General features: G+C 35.0%; 1 protein-coding gene, 1 non-coding gene and 1 pseudogene across 4 annotated transcripts in view; all 3 read left to right on the forward strand.

The window, feature by feature from the left end:
* Positions 1-549: 549 nt before the first annotated feature.
* On the forward strand, positions 550-2199 carry LOC140750298 (uncharacterized; annotated as a pseudogene).
* Positions 1101-23520, forward strand: part of uif (sushi, von Willebrand factor type A, EGF and pentraxin domain-containing protein uif) — a 122714-nt gene continuing 100294 nt past the window's right edge. For 2 of the 3 annotated variants that reach the window (XM_073083802.1, XM_073083803.1), the window contains exon 1: positions 1101-1260. The gene's annotated coding sequence lies outside the window, so the exon portion shown is untranslated. The remainder of the gene's footprint in view (positions 1261-23520) is intronic. The other variant, XM_073083801.1, reaches the window with a different exon arrangement.
* On the forward strand, positions 5525-5597 carry TRNAR-ACG (transfer RNA arginine (anticodon ACG)). Its single transcript has one exon. It is a non-coding gene; the product is annotated as a tRNA-Arg (tRNA).

Genomic DNA, 23520 nt, shown 5'->3' on the forward strand with positions numbered 1-23520 from the left:
GCGCGAAATACATTGATGGTAATATTAAGTAGCACTGCCGCCCATGGACATTTGTATTCAACCCCAGATAAGATCTAATCTAGATCTAAGACCTAAAGTCAGGCAGCAACGCACCTGGTTGCTAAACTGAGGACTAATTTGGGTACACCCCAGGTATGTATTTTTTCCTTATTTTAGCTTTTTAACCAGAACTCATCAACGATTTACAATGCTGTTATAAGATAGAAGATTAGCTGGTGGTGCTTCCGTTCTAAAGTCGAACCACATAGGGTTCTACCACCTTCCACTTAGCACATAAATAAAGCAACGTTATATATATTTTTGAGGATTTCATTTAATAGATTGAATTATTAAGATACTGGAGTATATATTTACCTGGTTCTGGTTTCACCCAGAATGTGCTTAAAGCAAGCGAGCTTTTCTTACCAGATTTACCTATTAGTAAAAGACATACTTTTGGCATTCGGTGTATATTTCCCCGGGGAAGAGCCTCGCAAAATTTTAAACAGGCATTTCGAGACGACCTCGGCAGTCGCTCATACAATGCAAATGTCTTACGTTATCAAGATAAAAGTTTCAGGCAAACTGAAGTTCAAATGTCACGTCAGAGGCAGATGTAATGTCGTTCCGTTGTCTCCTGCATTTGGGTCTTTTATCATTAAGAATGTAGGCATGCGACGCCGTCCTTTACGACTTTGTGGTATACGGTGGATAAAAGCTCCGGAAACTTTTATTAAGAAGTTTGCCTCTCGTCATGCTTCTTGATTTCCTTGAAAAAATCATAAGGGCCTCGAGCAATCCACTTAAACTTCCCAAAGTTACGCCAAAATACTAGTCACTATCTTTCGGTCTACATTTTTTGCGGTGCCAACATAATTTTATTAATAAACGGTTTCTTTTGTTGCACCAGAAACCCTGCTCATTGCAGGCCAATTATATTATTAAAATAATAATAAGCGGCACCGTGTCGAGCAGAGTCGGTGGCCGAGTGAACGAGCACACAGAGACAGGTAACGGTGTGGTTGTGTGCGGGCGGCGTAGTCTCATTCTTACCTGCGCCCGCGCGTGTCGTCTCGAAGAAAGTCTCAGTCAGTGGTGACCTGGCGGCCGTCGCGACCGCACCGGCTGCCGACAATGCGGCAGACCTTGTGACTCTAGTGTGGTGAGTTAGTGATACAGCGCAGTGCTCGTGCGTTAACCCCAACCCCTGATAGTGCATAACCGGATTTCTGATTTGGAACGCCCCGCGGCGTGCAAAAGGTTTGTGTCTTCATTTTTTAGTCACTTCCAGCACGAGTCGGTCTGGAACGCCAATATGCATGTTATAGTTTAGACGTATCAGTGCGAGCGCTCAGTCGAGTGTTAATTTAAGGTAATGTGAAAGTTCTGACGATCGATCGTCGAGTTCGAAGAGTCAGTCGTTGTTGACACACTTTTGGTTCAGGTGTGGTGTGGTTAGCAGGTGGGCGCGCCCGCTCCGTGTCAGACCGACCAAAATTCCAATCTCGTGAGACCGCTTTCGGACGGTTGGGCAACTTTCTTCCGACGTTTTTATGACTGATGTTTTGTATATTATCTCCTTTCGGCTCATTTACAACGCTTTCTTTATGCGACCCCTGATAAATGGTTAGCGACAAGTTGAATGGTTTAAAGCTAGCGATCGCGGTATCAAAGCGAAGACATCAACGCGCTGAGCTTTATCATCGGTCACAAAATAAATGTATTCTCGTCATGTTTCGATGACACGAGATAAAAAACATAAACTTTAAAGCCTTTGTATTCAAATTTAGACTTGGGCAACAAAAAATGTTCACTCGAGTAGCACGAATTTCTTATGAGTTTCTGGGTTGTATTTTTATTTCCGTAGTAGTTGCACTAAAGTAAAAATTGAGTGTACATAAACAATGCTAGTAATAAGCAAGCAAGGCAAACGGGGACAGTCGAGTACACCATCTTGTCGACGTATAACCGGTCCTGCGACCGTGCCTGAGAGGCATTATACATTATCCTCGCATTATCTGTGCTTGAGTTCTCCACAACCCCTGCTTACGTCAAGGGTAGCTTTTTGTGTTTAAGGTTAAGTTAAGCCATTTGTTACGTCTCTCGTACTTTTCCTTAAAAATTACCACGATTTGTTAAATAGACATCTACATTACACTTCGTACATATGATACTTAAAGTGAAAATAGAATAAAATAAAGTGTGTACACCTGTGTTTTGATACTTTAAATAAAAAATATAAGCAGAGGGTTTGTTATTTAGACAGACATTTTAACATCTTCAATGTATAACTAACATTTATACAGCGACTAAGTCACGCTCCAAGAACTTGTCTAAAAGAGCCTTAAATAAGCTTTGATTGTCACAAAAGTCCTGTCGTCGTGCTTAGTGTCTTTTTATCTACAAGAATATTTATAAAGTTAATATACACACTATATGTAGAGTAAATTACAACTATTTTCACATATTACTCAGCTAGACTTTCACAAATGACCCGCATGGCAACGGAATTATATCAGTAATCATTTAAAATTCCTACTTTCATAGCAAAAAATGAAATTTTCTCCTCGAATACAACGCCTTGCTTTAAATAAATTAGTTCATAATAATATTAAAAGTGGATTACCTGGAACGAACCGGAGGCAAATTAACTGCTGTATGATTCAAATCTTCTGAATGAAGTTACAAGTTTTCGAAGCCATTTTAACTTATTATAACGGCCATAATAACATAACTATACTCTATAAAAAAATCAGAGTCTGTATATTACTGTGCAAGCGATAGAGCTTTGTGACAGACAGACTAGGGTTATATTTTTACCCTTTAGGTATTTACACCTAATTAGAGATAATACAAAAACGACGTCATTATTTACATAATTCTTATTTGAGAAATATCAATGACTTTACCTTACCTTACCTTCCTAAAACCGTACCTTCGCTAAAACTACAAATATACTCATGTTTATACTCCTATATATAGGCAAAATATTGTAAAACAACATTGACACTTAGTTCGCCTTACAACGTGCTCATAATCCAGTTTTAATCCTTAGATGAGGCTGTATCGTATGACAAACAGGAGACTTTATAGCAATAATCCGGACCCAACGACGGTCCTTGTGAGACGCGCTATCATTAGAAGTCGACTGAAGGTAGATGAAACGAAAAACAAATACATACAAATACATAAAATTAGAAGAACCCTTCAGTGTTCTATATATTTCTGTCGTATATCAATATTTTCGTGTTTAAAATATTTCGTAAGGGATAAAATGTAACATAAGTCATTCCGAATTAGTCTTAAGTAGCAGCAACGTATTCCTGACCGACCTCAGATGGGACTTAAATTCTATTTTGGGCTGAATACAGATACATGACCACTATCCATCAAGTTTTTTTGCACCATGTCCAGCTAAGTGGCTACGGCCATCCGTGAATGTCTATAATCAACCTCATAAATGATTAGATACCTACTTGAGTTTGGCGATTGAAGCTAGTAACCCATCTGTGAGCCCTGAGGCCCCTGACAACTATCTTGCATGGCCTCGCATAAGAATCTCCCTCGCCACACCTTTCGAACCAGAACACAGTAGAGCTTAACATTGCTTTGATTAGATAGAAATTGGTGTGATGTCAGTGCCTCTGGACTCAAACCAACGTGAGTAAAGTAATCGTTTACTTATTTAATTGCATAAAAATTATATGTGTAGGTCATTATTATAATAAAACTTGTTTAATATAGTTGTGTAGGTATTCAGTAATGAAAGTTGCGCGTATCATGAATACAAGTTTTAATTTCGCGTCACCTAAATCAGTTATCAAACTTGATTAACCTGTTCGTTTATATAAATATCTAGTTAATACAAGTGTGTTGAATTGAAGTTGATTTTTAGCTGCCGGTAACAGAAGAAGGGTTATGTTTTTTAAGCGTATGAATATTTGAATATATTACCACTTTTTTTGGGAACGGGCAGTGCCCTACGGCCTGATGTATTGTATTTGTAACATATGAGATGTCCTTAAATTCATCTGGATTGTATGAGTGACACTGAGTGTATTAAAATGGGAAAATATAAGAATGGTGTCTTCAATTAAATTTTTCGATACGGATTATGCGATTTAACTTTAATAGGGTTTCTTGTTTTTGAAACCTAATGACGTTTTTATTAAAAATTATACATAACTTCGATTAGTTAGTTATTTGAATTACGTCTATAGTTTCATTTACAAGCACAATTATCTCTAAACCTCGTAAATATAGTGATTACTGAAAGGTCATAAAAAATCTTTCTACTTATTTATGTTATCAATACTTCTTTTTTATTTCATAATTCTAAAAACATGAAACCCACGCATCCACCTATCCTTGTCATTACTTAAGTATGTTGCTTGTTTTATGTTCTGTCGGCTCTTTGCTATATTGAAATGATGGACGGTGGTAAACAGGGGGTTTATTTCTGATTATCAAATTAATATTACTAGCTAAAACTTCCAAGTTTGATAACACATGTTTTTTTATATGGTAAAAACAACAAAGGGCCACAATCCAATTGTATTGAATTGTCTCACTGATTTTCTGATATTTTCAATAAAAACTTCGTAACAAAATTTTAGTAAACTCCACTAAACAGCAAAGCGACATTCCATATATATTTCAAATCAACCCCTCAACAACTTTTCGAGTTTTACGGACCCAAATATTTTCATACATAATACAATAACCAAAACTCCACCCAAATTGGATCAGTAGTTTCTGAGATAATCGCGAACATACAAATTTACATACATAGCGGTCGAAAAGAACCTCCTTTTTGAAATTAAAAATAATCAGCGGCTGAGTTAGTTAAAAATGTTTGTTTTATACATGTTTCTTATATAACAGCGAATACCACAGAGCGAGGCATCTGTTGAATCCAACGGTTACTACTCCGTTACTGCTAAGGAGGTCACGCGGCTCGCGTGCGCACTTTCAACACAGTCGTTAGCATTAGCTGAAACTACAAATACTTTACTAGATGAAAAGTGGGACGGTTTACTCCTCATCTTTCAGTTGAGCAATGCTTATTGTTTTAATGTTTAAGCCTTGGTTAGACTATCCGTCATCCTGAAACGAAACTATTAAAACGATGATGAGAAACGGCTTGACTTTGCTTCAAGTTTTACGAAATATTTTATATTACTAGCCGTTACCAACGGCTTCACTCGCGGACAGAGTTTTTTTTTTAACATATAGGAACAAATTTTTCGGGTAAACTGTACCCCATGTCCTATGCTGAACCTCAGACAACGTGTATACAAGATTTCATGACAATCGACTATGTAGCTAAGGCATAAAAGTGTAACAAACATATTATTAGTTAGGATGTAGGATGCTTCGCTAGTTCGTCTTCCCGTCCTTATCAGAAAAAGAATCAATGGGTTCCACTCCGGGAGTGCCGGCAGAAATCAAACACTTCCTGACAAAATTACGCGTTGATCAAAATATGTATATACTGGTTAAGTTTTTAAAGATCCACAGCATCGGTCCTGTGGCGCAATGGATAACGCGTCTGACTACGGATCAGAAGATTCCAGGTTCGAATCCTGGCAGGATCGTTCTCCAAAAAAAGAGAATTTTATTAACGTTTTATTTAAATATCTACTATGAATAAAAAATATATAAAAATTAATGAAAAAGTTGTATTTATTTTAGATAAATTTGTATTTTTTTTTTAAATCGCTACCTTAATCGCAAATCAGCCAATCCAACTTTTTGTCAAAATGTTTTTTTTTATTTATTTTGATTTCGTTCAACGCCATTTACTATAAAACTAAATAAAAAAAAAACATTTTGACAAAGGTGGAGTTGGCTAATTTGCGAATTAAGGTATCGATATGTACTTAAATATTCTAAGGTTTATAAAATCAATTCATAATTGCTATTATAAATTATATAAACCAAATATATTATGTAAAAATACAATGTATTACGCTTTTTAAAAAAATTCAAAATATATTTTTTCTTATTTATATTAAAAATATAATAAAGCTAATCATTATGAGTACTGTTACAAATGCTGTAAAATAAGTAAACCATATACCTGTAATGATCACCAGGGCCGAATTTAGAGATGTGAAAGCCCTCGGGAAACGATGAAACGGAGGCCCTTTTTATTTTTCAAACTAGCTGACCCGGCAAACTTTGTACCGCCTCAAAATCTATTTATCAAATATATTTCATATAAAATATAGTCTATGTTACTCGTAGATAATGTAGCTTTCGAATATTGAAAAACTTTTTAAAATCGGTCCAGTAGTTATTGAGCCTATTCATTACCACCAAACAAACAAACAAAGTTTTCCTCTTTATAATATTAGTGTAGATAACAGATTTTTTTCCGTCAAGTCTTTTAAAACTATAATGCCAACAAATAAGAAGAACATACAAAGAGTGAAATAATAAGTTATCAAAATTAAAAATAAGAAACAATATCTACTGTTAATAAAACGGAAAAGTTACTTATCCGTCAAAATTCACGTTGGTCCATTTTATGTAGAAACCCCATATACGGCCCTGATGACGACAGCACGACAGTCATTCCCGAACTAATCCATCACGATCATGCTGATTCGCTAAATTAACACGTACCACATACCAGCGATGGCATTCCATTTGCAACATAATGCAAGACATTAGACACACATCCAGTTCCTATATCTAACTCACTATCGCCGTGCTAGCAGACCTCGTTGATTTACGAGATGTGTCTCCAATAGGGTTGCCACCCATTCTGTCAGGTAAAACAAGGAATTGATTACAGGTACGTCTTCAGTACGTATTCGACTCTCGTCAATGTTAATTTTTTAGATAATTGTGTATTAAAATTATTATTATGTATTAACATTATTGATGAATACCGCCCTAGTTAGTAATAGTAAATCTTACTAAATTTAAAAGCTGCACTCCTTAAAATAGTTTGCTAGCGCTATGGTGTCCTTTTGTGAGGGACATTTTACCTCAATGGAAAAAATGTTTCGATATTTTCATGGCTACTTCAGATGTAACTACTTCTGAAAACAGGTTGTCCTGACAGATATTAGGTATAGTGATGTTAGAACAATGGGCAACAAAAAAATGTCGGGAGATAGTCCCAGTCTAGACTCTTTTTTATAAATAAGTAAATAGTAAATGTCTACAACTTTTTACAACTGTTTGTAAAAAATACTATTTAAATTATTTATCCTAATTCTGCTTCATAACAGCAGCGTTAAGCTGGGTTCGGGTTTGAAAGGTGTGGTAAGGGAGACATACTTTTCCGAGCCGTTCCAGCTTAGTCCTCAGGAGTAACGGTGCATCTGTGGCCGCCCTCAGATAAGAACATCTAATCCTATCTGGGGTTGATTATAGATGTCCATGGGCGGCAGTAGCCACTTACAATCAAGAAGACTGCATGCTCGTCTGCTACTCCTTTATTATAAAAAAAAATATCATCTTTATTATCAAAATATTTATCATCAAAACAAATATGGCAACCCTAGCCTCCGATCATAAATAAATAAGCGACCAGAAGCAGCCTTTCCGCACCGTTTACGGTACAAAGAGTACTAATGAATTCGATTATCTAGAGCGATTCTTCCGTTCCTGCCGATTCGTCGCTACATCCAGACAAACACATTTCATTCCACGACAGTCGCCCAACCCTTATTGCTGGCGCGTAAGACATACTTGAGTGATAGGGAACGTTTATTCGAGACCAACTGTTCCCTGCGGTTTCACCCGAATTTAAAAATATTTGTGACTTTATGGGTTTTAATTTTTAGCGAGAAACACTAATTGTTTTTGTAAAACAGAAGTAGTTTAAGTTATTCCTTGTGACACCAGCTAACTACCAGTGAAACTCCCGTCGAATCATTTTGGAGATTAGCCAAAACAGACAGACCAACAGAGAAATGTTTATTTTTTTTTTATATAAGTACCGTACTTTCATATGCATTTAATAACTAAATACTTAGAACTTAGTCCTCTAGGGTAGCGGCGCATTTCTGACCGATCTCAGGTAGGAATCTAATCTTATATGGCATTGATTACAGATATTTAAGGCCGGCAGTAGTCACTTCCATCATAAGAAGGATATTCGTCTGCTACTCCTATATTATAAAAAATACAGCTGTTATTTTGGACATTACAAACAGACACTTCAATTCTATTCATTTGCAAAGACAACTCGAATTGGAGTATTTCACTTCATTGAGCGTGAACACACTGTTATTCCAATTCCTCTGTTTATCGACCCTACCAATGGTGCTATATAAACCAAGACCGTTTTCTCAAAACGGTTCCACTTCGGAATAATATTTGTCGTTTTTATAAATATCCAACCGACCCTAAGTTTTATTTATTTTGCGAACGACATCCCAAATGGATTCAGAAAAAATAAAGGAAGTGTCCTAAATAATTTGTAAAAATGTATTCAAATAAACATACCTACTTAATTTTATAATAATATTGCCTATTATTAGAGGATTTACATTTAAATAAAAACTGCACCAGAAAATGAAAATGGTAGAATTCTTTGTCATTTTACGGCAATAACTACAATTATTTCTGCTAAATAACAGCAGTGTTAGGCGCTGCTGTGTTCCGGTTTGAAGGGTGTGGTAAGGGAGACAGACTTTTCCGAGGCGTTCCAGCTTAGTCCTCAGGGGTAGCGGCGCATCTGTGGCCGACCTCAGGTAGGAATATCTAATCCTATCTGGGGTTGATTACAGATGTCCATGGGTGGCAGTAGCCACTTATCATTAGGTGGACTGCAGGCTCGTCTGTTACTCCTACATTATAAAAAAAAAGTTGTGTAGAGCTGTTGTTTTCCGGATTTAAATTGTCACTTAATTTAAACTTAGATTTGTAATAGATTCCAAGATTTGTGGAGATCCTACCTCCTAATAAGGCGTCAATAACCAATTAAAATGTGAACATACAAATCAATGTTCCTACCACAATTCTTTTTACTTAATTTAATTAATTAAATTTAAGTAATTTTAAATATTATCTTGTTTCATTTTAAGTTGCACCTTTATATTTGAACAAACACTAATGTTATGAATTATGACGTTTATTAGTTAATTGGAAACATTGCAAAAGATATAAACAAATGCGCTTTCAAGTTGAAACCAACGTCGTTATAAAACGAAGACATGTTGCAATCACAATTAAAACTTTCTATTTATGACATGTATCTGTATAGATCTATCGTGCTATCGTAATCTTTGCTAATTACAAAATGTTTATGTGCTACATTGTACATAAAATTAGTCACATGTACGTAGATATTTTAATTAGACAGAAGACAGAGAGAAGACAGAATGCTTCTCAAAATTTTGGTTCTTATTGGCGCGTGAAACGATATATTTTGGATTAGCCTTATTCGTCGTCAACACACTACTATCCCACTGGTGGGCACGGGGCTCCTCTCACACAAAAAGATGAGTTTAAACCACAGTTAAGTCCACTGTTCTTGATAAGTGCGGATTAGTTGACAACCGTATCATTTACAACAAATAAATAAATCCGCTTACATTGTCGCTGCTTGCATAAAACATCACTGCTTTTGTAATAAAATTATAGCAACATTTACTAAGTTAGCCCTTAAATTCGTTTCTTAGGTAAGACAACTATTCAGTCCTTTAACCAACCTGTTATTGCGTTTAAAATGTGAAATACTACCAAGTACTCAATTGTTCTGTTTTGTTCCATACAACTAATAAACGGTCGCAAACGCAATATTCGTGGCACTGGTATTACCTTTCTAGTTCGTTCGGGCCCACATCGGCAACTGTTGATGCAATACTAAACCTGCGCTGCGCCTCCTACTATGTGCCAATTTACGCTGATTTGCATTTCGGTAGCAGTAGTATTCTGTAACGTAGAGATGACCATTCTTTCCGAAAAACATTGATTCTTGAATCGATTCGAATAGAAATGTGATAAATCGATTCTCTAAAAATCGATCGAAAAAAATTATTCACGACCAAACAACCACTGATATACGTATCCGTTAGAAAACACATTTGTTAATATTCCATCAACATCAAAAAAATCGAATTTCGAAATATAGATTCACTGAGTCGACCCATTACTGGAGATCGACTAAAATAATCGTTTTTTTTTGTCCAAAAGATCGATTCTTCGATTAATCGATCTAAGATCGCCATCCCTACTGTAACGTACAAACATGAATTCGAATCTCGGTTCATCACAACTTCGACTGCTCTGAGATGACTTAAATTAAGAGTACTCGTATTTGCATCATACATTAGCAGTTAAAGTAATCATCAGTTCAGTTCGTACCATATAAACGGATTGGCAACTAAAGCTCTCGAAAGCTTACTTATCGTCTTCCTTAAGCAGAGTGTGCTGAAGTCGATAATTGAATATTTCATGCATATTTCGCTTTCTACCAAATCCTAATATTATAATTCCAACTATGCCCGTATGATTATTATGATATTTATACGATATTAATATTTATTAAGTGGTAAGTTACTCTATCAAGTCGGTAAGCTGGAACAATTTCTTCACCGCTTAGAAAGTAAGGAAACATAAAATTTTGCAAACTTATCTCGGTTTTAAGCCATAATACACCAACAAAGTTACCTGAAGTTTTTACACAGAACGGAAAATCATAATTTCGTACAACCATTAACGCATAACTATGTCCATTGCGAAACTAATCTCGAAGTAATCCAGCTAGCTATCAACGTAATAACCTTTTTCCTGTGACTTGTCACCAAGCACCAATGCCACCGATTCACCTACATACTGGTTGATTTGCATTCGTGCCAGCGTATAATATACGTATTTAGGAAGCGAGGAAACTCTGGTAACGGTGGTCTGACCTATAGCGCTTTCGATCGTGAACAGGCCTATATGGTACTGTTATCCTAGTAACCACATTGTTTTAAATGCTGATGTCTTTCGTTCTTCTTCTTTCTTCAATTGGACAATAATATATTTTACTCTCTTTTTTAAATCTATTTCTACTATAATAAACAAATAATAATTTTACTAATATTACTCTTCCTTTCCTTCGCTGAGCTTTGAGTTGTAACACAGTTTTCGGTTTGTATCAATAGATTTTTGACAAAAAATATCTTTAAATACAGGTAGGTAGGTATCTTCAGCTTTTTGAGGTCATTAAATATTTCTATCATAAAAATTTACAAATATACCAACTAATCACCTTCTTTTTCTTGTCTAGGCAAACGTATAGCATTTCTTTAGTTAGGCCGAAAAACCTTTCTTATATTTTCCAAAGTGTGGTATTATCTAAATCTGTGTACCCTGGAAGCCGCAAACTGGCTGTACAAGGTAACCCAGATTTCTATTTCCATCACATCTGACTTATCAAAGATCGCACTTCGCAATCAAAATATCAAACTTTCATTAATTAAACATCTAATTAACACCTTAGTTCCACATCTCTAAAATGGGTTAAGCGATATTTAATTAGCACTCTATATCATCCGTGAAATAAGCCATTAATTCCTCGTTACTTCTCGGTCTATTTTGTTGATCTCGGCGAAAACGAGATTAACCTCAGTACGTAGTATCCTAGTGACCGCATTGTGTAACTTAAAACGTTTATGTAACACGAGGTAAGTTCGTGCACCCCTCGCGTACTTTTGGAGTTTTACTTTTTTGGGGTGTCTGGAAAAAGGATTAGAATAGTTTTTCCAAACATATAAATAGAATAGAAACGATATACTCGTAGTTGGCTGGTAAATCATTTCAAGTTTTGCAGCAAAATCCTATTTTAGGTATGTATGATACGATACCTTATGGTGTCTTGTCATGTCCTTTTTTATTAAAAAAGCCAAAGAAGTATTACTTCCAAGTACGTACTTACATTTACACACACGCTTTTTTTTAATTACACCTATTTTTGAGTGTTTTGCAAATATAAAAGTGTTCTTGCACGCAAAAACATAAACATGCTTGCTGAAACTTCATCTTCATATTAAGGTTTTTGTGCTTACTTTAATCTTTAACGTAGCTTTTGCATGCTCAACAGTTTTTCATAACGTGATAAAACGTGATAAGCATTTGCCAAGCGCCACACAGATTACAGCCTTCTATATATTAATTACAAAATCAATTAATTTCACAGCTCTACATTCCCAAAAATAGGTTAAGCGATTAATTCTCAATTCGCGATACAACGCATTAATATCTAGTAGTCCAATCGACGACGACGAAACGAGTTTAAGTTCGCTCCATACGGGGATACGGAAGGGCGTAGGATAAGTCTTATTGGTGTAGAAAACAGTAGGCAGGCTCAGTTCCCCTTCTAAAGTGACCTTGCCTCGTCGCAAGGCTCGCTGTCGTTCACCTCGCTGGAATGTGACCAATAATGTTGCTTTGTTGACGTGCCCAGAGATAAAGTCGGCACACGCTCCCTTTGCTAAGGACCGGCGACAAAGTATTCCAATAAAGGCCGAAGCACGCATGCGGATTAACAACCAAATTCCAAATACTAAACATTTTGCTGAAACGCTAATTCAACAATGTGAAACTTGAATTAATTTTTCGCTTGGTGCCTAAAGGGAACCTCCCTTTAATATCGTCAATAATTGAGCAGACGAATTATCTATCAACACATAATGATCTACTATTTACTAAAGTGTGATGAACTCTACTTTCTACTCATTTGAATAACTATCGTTTTGTTCCATAACATGCTTCGAATAGTGTGGATGCATAACTTTATATTTGCTTAAGAGATGAAGCAAATATTACTCGTACCTTTATCTATTTTGAGAGCTAACTAGAGTTCAAATTCCCCTCTTCCAAAATAGAAGACCGAATGAGAGAGGGTTTATAAAGGATTAACAAATGCAATGTAGTACAATTCTGCATAGTTCACCTGATGGTAATTGATCATTGCCGCTCAAGACCATCTATAACTAACACCAAATAGGGTTAGAGTCCTACGTGAAGTCTAAGTTGAAAACCCAATATCTCTGCCTGACCAAGATAAAAAACAGTAATGCCTAACACTGCTGTTATACTGATGTAGGGTGCCGTCGAAAACTAACCAAGAAAGAATTACCGACAGACACTTAATAATAAAATCTACGCTAGAGCTACTCTAAGCAATCTAACCCATTTTTACCAGAAGAAAGAGTACACAAAAACTTTGTAGCTAACATCTTTGAAATTACTGACAAAGTATTAAACAATTTGACAGAAAAATTTCAAGTGCCTTTTACACATCAAGAGATAGAGACCTGTGGCTGATGGACAGACAGCGGAGGCTTAGTCATAGGGTTTGTGTTTTTACCCTTTTGACACGGAACCCTAAAAAGCTTTGCCCAATATGCAAAACCCGAGGACATTTAAATCTGTTTGAAGTTAGTATTCGAAAACAACTATCGTCTGTGTTCAGAATTAATTTCTATTGAAAAGATTTGTGGGTATGCTTAGGAATTCAGATGCTAATCTCTATTATTTTTAACCTACATAAAGTTATGCAAGACGTATCTTAAGGCCTCTGAGTTGAATACAAAGGTAACGTTACACAAGACACTTAACGAATGTTCTAACAAGCTGTCGTTTAAATAAATCATTTATTAATGTTGCAGCGAGATGACAGATAACTTCATATACGAGTAAATCGACAATTAGCAGAGCACTGTCCTCCGAGGCAATCTTAAGCCGATCACCCAATCCCATTCTAAGTAAATATAGATTCATTTATCTAAGTCTGTGCTATTGCGACTTGTTATATAAGCGAGACTATTTAAGCGAAGCAATAGATTGATCTAAATTAGAACAGCAATCATAAACCTACACTTGTTTCGTGGGCGATACAGTTTCGGACACTAAAAACCTAGGTTTAGAATAGTCATTTATTTTCATTATTTCGATTTGTGCTTAACCGGGACGTGAACTTGAACTTGAAACCTTCTGCATTTTTAATCGGTATTCACGATATATAACGTCGAAGATAAGGGATAAGAGGTACATAGGTGGTATAACCCTTTGTGGTTCGACTCCGGCGGCACCATCGCCACACCTATTTCTATCTAATACCAGCAGTGTTAAGCACCGCAGTGCTTTGGTTTAAAGGGTGTGGTAAGGGAGACATACTTTTCCGAGGCATTCCAACTAAGTCCTTAGGTGTAACGGCGCACCTGTGTCCGATCTCAAGTAAAAATCTAATCTTATCAAGGATTGATTACAGATGTCCACGGGTGGCAGTAGCCAATTACCATCTACTCCTATATTATATAATATTAAAAAGGTATATTTCAATCGTCTTATATTATTTTCGTATCTTGTTCTACATTCTATCGTCTTGTTCTACATTCTGTCACACCGATTGGATAGCAACTTCTCGAGATCACTAAACTGTTTACTCTCAATATCTCTGAGACAAATGACAATACCTGTAACACTCTAATCGCAAACCTCAAGGCAATATTGCACAAAGTTATTTTAAGCCAACCACGCATTTCAATCACGCTGGCACTAAACCACATTTTACGAGTCTGTCACCGCTGTACAATACAAAATATACCTATAGATAAGATTTGCACGCGCCTACACACAAGTAATGGGTCTTTTAACGTGTCGAATAAATATGACTTCCTTACCACACCCTTCTGAAAGGAACCTAGCAGCGCTTAACACTGCTGTTTTTAGGCAAACATAGGTTAGGCGCTAGTGCTACCGGAGTCAAAAAATCTGCTTATAAGCTTCCCCGCTTAAGAATTAAGCATATTTTTATATCGGTTGATTAGTGCATCGTAATATAGCCAATAGATACGGCTTACGACTAATATCTTCCCGATAAGACTATGTTATTTCGCTTATGATCTTGCATATCTCGGGACATACAAGCGTAAAAGTAAAATTATGATATTCTTATCCGATATAAAGGTTCATTTATATCTAAATGCATTGATCGAGCCGTATACATGCCGTGGCAGACAGAGTGATATTTTGTCTAGACTTAACCATCTGGGACTACAGTGGTCACTAACCATCAGATGACTCATTTGATACGAGTAAGATATAACAGTATAGTTACATTTTGCTATCAAGTAAAACATGAAAAGATACCTGGAGTAGATCGAAAAATAGTACAGAAAATTACGAGTGCCAATTTTCGAATGCGCACTTTAATATTTTCTCTACAGAATTGCAGACGATAAACGTTTTCCTATATCTTTGCAGTGGAAATATCGTCTAACAAAGTTCCAGTGTTATTGTACTATTCCTTAACCTGTAAAATATTGACGAGGTTATATTATGTCAAATATTCCAATGTCCAAAGTTTAATACAAAGTATCTCTCGCATACATGCTCTTTTCCAATAGAGCTTTAAATATATTGTGATTTAAAAGTAGGTTATGTAGAACTGTAGATTATAATAGATACTACTCACCTCTTATATGCAGTGAAAAACAAATAAGATAATTAAAAGAGTGGGCAACAGCATCGTCTAACGAACGTTATTTAGGTACTATGTTCAGCGATAGCACATTACACCAAGCGCGATTGCTAGACAAAACCTCCTCTTGGAGAATGCTAATCTAACCACTGTTAGGCCATAGACCATGTAAAGAGGATAGTTCTTTTACGTCCCTTTTCATCTTCCTGCCAAGTTCCGTCGAAATTGGATCAGTAGTTTCCAAGATTAGGGCGTAACAAATAATCTTACAATTACAAAAAATACATATTAACATTTATGTAAGCAAAAGGTAAGAATTTTATTTTTTTTATTGACAGGCACTTAAATATTATTATTTTGTATGTATTTGCGTTTTTCAGACCTCTAAAAAAAAAATAAGTAAATCGATTACCGAAAAGTAATTCAAGTAAGATAACAATTGTACAGTTATTGTTGAAGTATCGAAAAAATTAGCATTGGTCTTATTGTCCCCGCTCCAATAACTGAAACATTATAACAAGTTTAGCACCATTTTGCCAATTCATTGCAAAATTGGCTCGTGTAGAATAAAACTGATATTGACTAATAAATTGAATGAATAGTTTAAAACTTTTTATAACTGTTTTTATAATGTTTAAAAGTAATTGTTTAAACAAACCTTAATTAGCTATATTTATGTATTCTAGAATAAAGATAACAGATATATTGTATTGGAAAAATAAACATATTTTTGTTTTCCAGTACCAATAATTAGTAGAAATTATGTTATAAGATAAATTATATTTTTGTATGATTTCTCAGTTACAAAACAATTTGTCAAAGAATAAGAAGCATTATTTGTTAGTAATAGAAACCACTTTCAAAACAATACCATCCATAGTTTTAGAAATAAAGAACCAAAAACTAATAACTTTTAAACAGAATAACTACATTTAATTTACATAACAGTAACCACTCAATAAATAAAATTACCTATTACTTGAGTCAAAAAAAAATGTTCATACTTACGTCATATTCTCAATAGATGTGCTTGTTGAATATACTCGTATAGTCGTAATTAACTTCCTTAAGTCCATCATCATCATCATCATCATCAACCCATTATTGTCCCACTGCTGGGCACGGGTCTCTTCTAAAACTGAGAAGGTCATAGTCCGCCGCACTAGCCAAGTCCATTGGTAGACTTCACATAACTTTGAGGTTTTTTTAATAAATTCACAGGTGTCCAGGTTTCCTCACGATGTTTTCCTTCACCGTTTAAGCAAGTGATAATTAATTTCTAATTCGCACATAAATTTGAAAATCAGAGGTGCGTGTGCCTGGGATTTGAACCTCGGACCCCTCGATCGAGAGGCCAAGTTTCTTAACCACTAGGCTATTACCCTTAAGTCCAAATGAATACATATAATGTGTACTGACATTCTGGTACCTATTATGTATGTAGATCATTACACGAACTGAGACAAGTGACGCAACTAAGTTGTATGGTTTCTTAACAAAAACAGCTATCAAAGATATAATAATACTATTGCATTGCTATATTGATATTTATTGTAATTTAGGTCAAGTCTTACGCACGTGAACAATATTTTATATTACAAAGGCATTACGTGATCTCACGTAACTTCACGGCACTGAATCCGCGTTTAGGAAGTAGTAAATGACATATTACACGCATCCAACCAACAACCATTTAAAGTTGCTTCATCAAAGGCAAGTAACGAGAAACGAGTTAAACGAGAAATTCGTAATATTAGCGCTCGTAGAACAAAACTTAAACATAACTCAAACTGTCAAACGTAAATTATTATGTCAAAATAAGTAACACAGTTAATACAAGTTGTACAAAGCGAACGGGGTAATAATTTGTTATTATTTATCGCCCAGTATAATAATCTATCTTTCGATTTTGTTGCTATTAAAGATCGTAATTTGACAATGTCTGGTATGAAGAAATGACCAAATGTCTATCTTTTGCAGACAAAACTTTGGATAGATTGTTTATTAATAATGCTTACGCAATCTTTCTTTTAATATTCAATGTACGCAGAATTTTGTTTAACAAATATCGTTTGTTAATGACAATTTCTATTAGGCAGAAATTGTCAAATTTCGTTTTTTGATAGCCAAAAATTGGATAGATAGCTATTATTAACAGCAAGTGTTAAAAGTATAGATAAGCGAGTACCTAATTCTACAGTCACGTCAGTCCAGTTTTGAAGGTGGTAGAACCCTTTGTGGTTCGACTCCGGCGGCACCACCGCCACACCTATTTCTACCTAACAACAACAGTGTTAGGCGCAGCTGTATTCCGGTTTGAAGGGTGTGGTAAGGGAGACAGACTTTTCCGAGGCGTTCCAGCTTAGAGCCGGTCCACACGGTGCGTTGCGTCAGCGTTGCGTCGACGTTGCGCTGTGGGTGCGTCGTTTTACATACTAATAATCATAGTGTTCACACGGTGCGCTGCGTCGACGCGCGCACCGTGTGAACACTATGATTATTAGTATGTAAAACGACGCACCCACAGCGCAACGTCGACGCAACGCTGACGCAACGCGCCGTGTGGACCGGCTCTTAGTCCTCAGGGGTAGCGGCGCATCTGTGGCCGACCTTAGGTAGGAATATCTAATCCTATCTGGGGTTGATTGCAGATGTCCATGGGCGGCAGTAGCCACTTACCATCAGGTGGACTGCATGCTCGTCTGCTACTCCTATATTATAAAAAGAAAAAAAAAAGATCATAGTAAGATATTATTTTTAGTGCAATAACAAAGTAGAAATCATCATCTTACCGCATATTACTCACGGTGATACAAGTGCCTTGTAATAGCACATTTTACATCTAAGAAGGAAGTTTAAACAAATATTCTCACGTATGTAATAGACGGCGAGAGAATACGTGACGCTAGTTTCATGGACGTGTGCTCATAATTCTAATACCATAAACAATTTGCAATTTATATGAATACTTCAATATCCCATCCTAAAATAAAATCTTCTCGTAACTTTGTATTTTATGTGTATGCGAATGAATTTTTAAAAAGGCATGCAGTACTGCTACGAATAGTAAACGGTTTAATAGATAAAACGAATGTTGTTTTCAAGGAACGAAAAAGCTAAAGCCTACTCTAACATAGTATATATAAAATGTAAGCTCTTTTCCTTGTCTAGTACAATGAACAGTATTTTTATTTTGTTGGAAAACTTTCACGTAGAGACCACCACTATATTTCATAGGATTCCGAGGGCTAGACATATATCAAAATTATCATTAACACGCTTTTATTTTAGATATCTGTTCTGAGTGTGGCACCCACGACACGGAGAATCCTAGTGTGGGCCTGTGAGTTTAGAAAGCGTCTATTAATTTTTTTTTTATTTTTTAATTGAATAATATACTTTATCTTGTCGAAATACCGTGGAAGAACCAGTCCTTTTTATCAATTTTCTACGCAAAAGTTTCTGGCCCTGGCTCTCAAAGGTCAAAGGTCGTCTCTCGGATCAAGATCCGTATAAATGCCCAAAAGGTCGAGTACAAGAGATCGCTTTTCAACGATTAGACCATCTTGCGTACCTAAGTACCTACATTGTGTTATTACTCTTGAATAACAAAGATATTGTAGTGAATCACTTACTAAATATTTATGATCTTAACCGATAATCTTAATGAGAACTTATCATTAAACATTTTAATATTATCTCAAACATAATCTCAAGTAAGTTAGCGTTTTCATTATTGTGTACGAGTATGTCATAACTTCTTAAGGTAATTGTAAGTGGCATATTAGTAACTAGTTAAATTAATAACGAACTTTATAACTCAAATAATTTTGCTTATCGCCGTTCATGCCAGTTGTAGAATTCAATGGAAAATTAGTTTCCTTTCTAGACAAAATCTTTAACAAACTTACTTTAATTGTAGTGCGTGTTGACTAACAAGCGAGGTGTGCTACTTCGCTATGTATCGCCATCAACACTAGAACGCTTGCTCCCGTTTTCTTAAACCTTTAATGTGTACTTGAAGGCCAAATCTCTCTAAACCAGTTTAAATCTTATACTTTTATTATCTATTTAGACTAAAGTAAAATAATAAGCACTGCTTTACGCCTATCTGAATAGGCAATTCAAGTAAAATAATAAGCACTGCTTTACGCCTATCTGAATAGGCAATTCAAGTAAAATAATAAGCACTGCTTTACGCCTATCTGAATAGGCAATTCAGATAGGCGTAAAGCAGTGCTTATTATTTTACTTTAGTCTAAATAGATAATAAAAGTATATTTGTAAACCACTAACTGAATATTTAGGAAAATAAATTATTAATAAACCTAAAATTTTTCAATCACAATTTTTCAATCGCATTGACGAGACAATCAGCTTTTTTACTATTGCGTAAGTCTTCAGGTCATGCGAATCTACGAAAATCCATCATACTATGTTTTATGACTTACTTTAATTGTAGTGTTTGTTGACTAAAAAGCTAGCTGTGCTACTTCGCTACGTATCGCCGTCAATACTAGATCACTTGCTCCCGTTTGCTTAAAACTTTAATGTGTACTTTGAAGGCCAAATCTCTCTAAACCAGTTTAAATCTCAGATAGGCGTAAAGAAGTGCTTATTATTTTACTTTAGTCTAAATAGAGAATAAAAGTATATTTGTAAACCACTAACTGAATATTTAGGAAAATAAATTATTAATAAACCTAAAATTTTTCAATCACAATTTTTCAATCTCATTGACAAGACAATCTGCTTTTTTACTATTGCGTGTGTCTTCAGGTCATGCGAATCTACGAAAATCCATCATACTATGTTTTATGACTTACTTTAATTGTAGTGTTTGTTGACTAAAAAGCTAGCTGTGCTACTTCGCTACGTATCGCCATCAATACTAGATCGCTTGCTCCCGTTTGCTTAAACCTTTAATGTGTACTTTGAAGGCCAAATCTCTTTAAGCCGGTTCAAATCTCAGATAGACGACGTAAAGCGGTGCTTATTATTCTACTTTCGTCTCACAGCCATTGTCAGAATAATAAATGTTAACACTACACTGCCATTCGCTAAAGAAACTGACGATCGCCATACTGCCTCAAGCACCTCCCGAATACAAAGTAATATTTCTATAAGGTCCCTTACAAGAAATAAGGATTTTCTATTATTTCATTTGATATATCTAGATTTCGGGGTACATTGACAAGGGTCTAAAATCTTTTTATTGTTAAGAAATTGTTAAGAAAAGGTGGAAAGTACAAAAATTGCGAAGTAGCAATTTCTTTTCTGTGAGTCAAATATCGTTATTACGTTAAAAGGATATTTATTAAGTACCTACGCACTTTCGTCCGATCCATTTCAACTTTTATTTGATTATTTCGAAACTATCAAAACCAATACAGGCATACAAACATCTATAGGATACGAGTAATCTGATACGAGTAAAATGATACGAATTACTTAATAGCTCTCTCACGTAGAGAGGTATAATTATAATTAAGATTAATTGCACACCTACTAAATATAGTAATTATCTTTAACGTTAATTGAATGCCGTTTACATCTCAACATGTACGAGTAGGCCAGTAGAGCAGAGTGAGGTAGAGGAGAGTAGAGTAGGGTAGAGAGGAGCTTGATAACTTTATCAAACGCGCCGACACAGCAAAATGCTCTAGATTATATACAGGATAATATTAAATGAAAATGAGTTGCTTTTAAAAATCATTATAATGCAGTGTAATTTTTCACGTCGGTGGAAGAATTCGTTTAAGCAGTTTGGTTATTTCTTATTCTTTCGTATTTGACCATGTACGCCCAATGAAAAACATCCTGTATATCGCAGCTATAACAAAAAATATAATACTCTCTTACAAGAAAATCGCGTCGTCCAATTTCAGTTGAGGTGGAGTTACGTGATATTTGTCCACAATCAAAAGTACAAAGCGAAGGAAAAATGGTGTAAAGTTGTGGCGAATCAACTTATCGAATTATAGTTTTCGAACTGTTTCTGTTTTCTGTTTCGTCTTTTGTGGTTCTTTGCGAAACTATTGTACATTTCGCCTGTTAGACACTATTCTCACCGATGAAGGGTAACGATTTGAAACAATAATCGTTTAAACACCTTACATTAGAACTTATTATTTGCTAGTTTCTCAGCTCGGTACTCTTAGTATCAGTTTTTACGTTTTTACAAAAATGACTTTTTTATTTCTTTACGTATTTCCCATTTCCAATCAGTTCTGATACAGTCCGCTAGGGACGCCGATTGGCAATGTATGGGCAAATACGTATAGTAAACAAATACAAAAACGGTAATTTTTGTAAAAACGTAAAATCTCATACTAAGGGAACAGATTACTATAAGGTACAGTAGTAAGTATTTACATTCTATAGTAAATAATATAAACAGAATAACAGTTCGAAATATTTTTTTGGAAATTCAAAGAACTCTTTAAAGTTTTTTTTTTTTTTGTATAGATGTCTATGCAATATTAACAATATTTCAAATGGACCGACCCAAAATAAAACTCAATTTTTGCAAAAGACATATTTTAATATCAAATGTATTCAGGGTTTTAATTAACTCTTGAGGATATTCGCTAAATACTATTTGCATGGTAGGAGAAACGTTTATCAAGTATTACATTCCATTCCTTAATAGGTACACAGCCTTCAAGGTTGTCTTTTACAATTAATATTTCTATTACATGCTTCACCGCATTCATTTACTTTAACTGTATATTTATGCTATAAAACTAAATACTACTAAATAAAAAAATGTTTATTGTATTGTCAAACATAAGATGCTAACTAGCATTATTGACTTAGAATTAATTAGTTAACTTAGAATTCTTAACACACGCATAGATTGTCTAGAATTGGAAATATTTATTTATTATCGTAATAATTACTTAGTACTTTATTTAGAGGGGTGTATTTTGCTGATCTTTATAACAATCAGTTTGCCAAAAAATCTTCAAATTTCTTTTTTTATTTTATTTATTCAAGTAATTAATTTATATTCTTTAGCTATCATCTAAACGTGGTTTCGACTTTCAAGAGTTATTTATTGTCTCTTCTTTGCAAACTCTACATTTACATTAATTTCGTTTCATTAATAAAATTAAAATATATAAATAATTCAGATAGAATAAGCATTAGTCACGTCTCCCTATTCTATAAAAAACCTTCTGTGTAGTTTAAACATATAACAATTTCTAACATGAAAATATATTCCTTAAAAGCGTTCCTGGTTAAGGTTTTAAAATTAAATAGCTTTACAAACAACTAGCTATCTTCAGCGATTGTTCTGTAAGCTGCACCTTCGCCGAAGCTCTGCACGATGACACTTTAAGCTTCTTAGCGATTTAACAAAGATATTACTTTGGACCGCCAACTGACATATAGCTGCACTACCTTTGAAATATTTTCAACGTTGGTTCAATTTCTGGATAAAAATAGCAGTATTAGCGCTGCTGAGTTTCGGTTTAAAGGATGTGATAACTAGGAGACTTATTAAGTATGTCTCCCTTACCACACCCTTTCCTTCTTAGTCCTTAGTCTTCTGAATCTTTTCAACTTAGTCTTCTGGATGCAATGCGTCTGTGGCTGACCTCAGATGGGACTGTAATCTTACGTGGACTAAGGGACCGATTGAAGTGGCGTCAATTAGGGGAGGCCAATGTCCAGTCGTGGACCTTAAAAGATGGATGATGGATGGATGGATTATACGCTTGTTTCCTTCTTCTATATTAAAAATAAACTTTATAAGTACAAAATGACGTTTGCCAGTATTTATCTTATACACGGCAACAGCGTGAAAAGCAACAAGTTTTGTAAAACCAGTTTATTTTATGTGTACAAAAACAAAATATCCATGGTTGGGAATTACGTCAATATTAAAATTTCCGTTCCTACCTGTAGATAATTATGACTCAGATTAAAATATTTTCTAATTAAATCATATAAAAGCCGTTTAAGGTGTAGAAAATGTTGATCGATGAATCATCATTCGTTATTGTACTCGTTCTATCCAATTTTACTCCAATGTAATGTCAATCCAATGTTACATGATCAAATTTCTATCCTTGGCA

The sequence above is a fragment of the Epargyreus clarus genome, unplaced genomic scaffold, assembly GCF_041222505.1.
Source record: "Epargyreus clarus isolate Ecla_fem2 unplaced genomic scaffold, WU_Ecla_fem_2.2 ptg000019l, whole genome shotgun sequence".
In the NCBI taxonomy this organism is placed as follows: domain Eukaryota; kingdom Metazoa; phylum Arthropoda; class Insecta; order Lepidoptera; family Hesperiidae; genus Epargyreus; species Epargyreus clarus.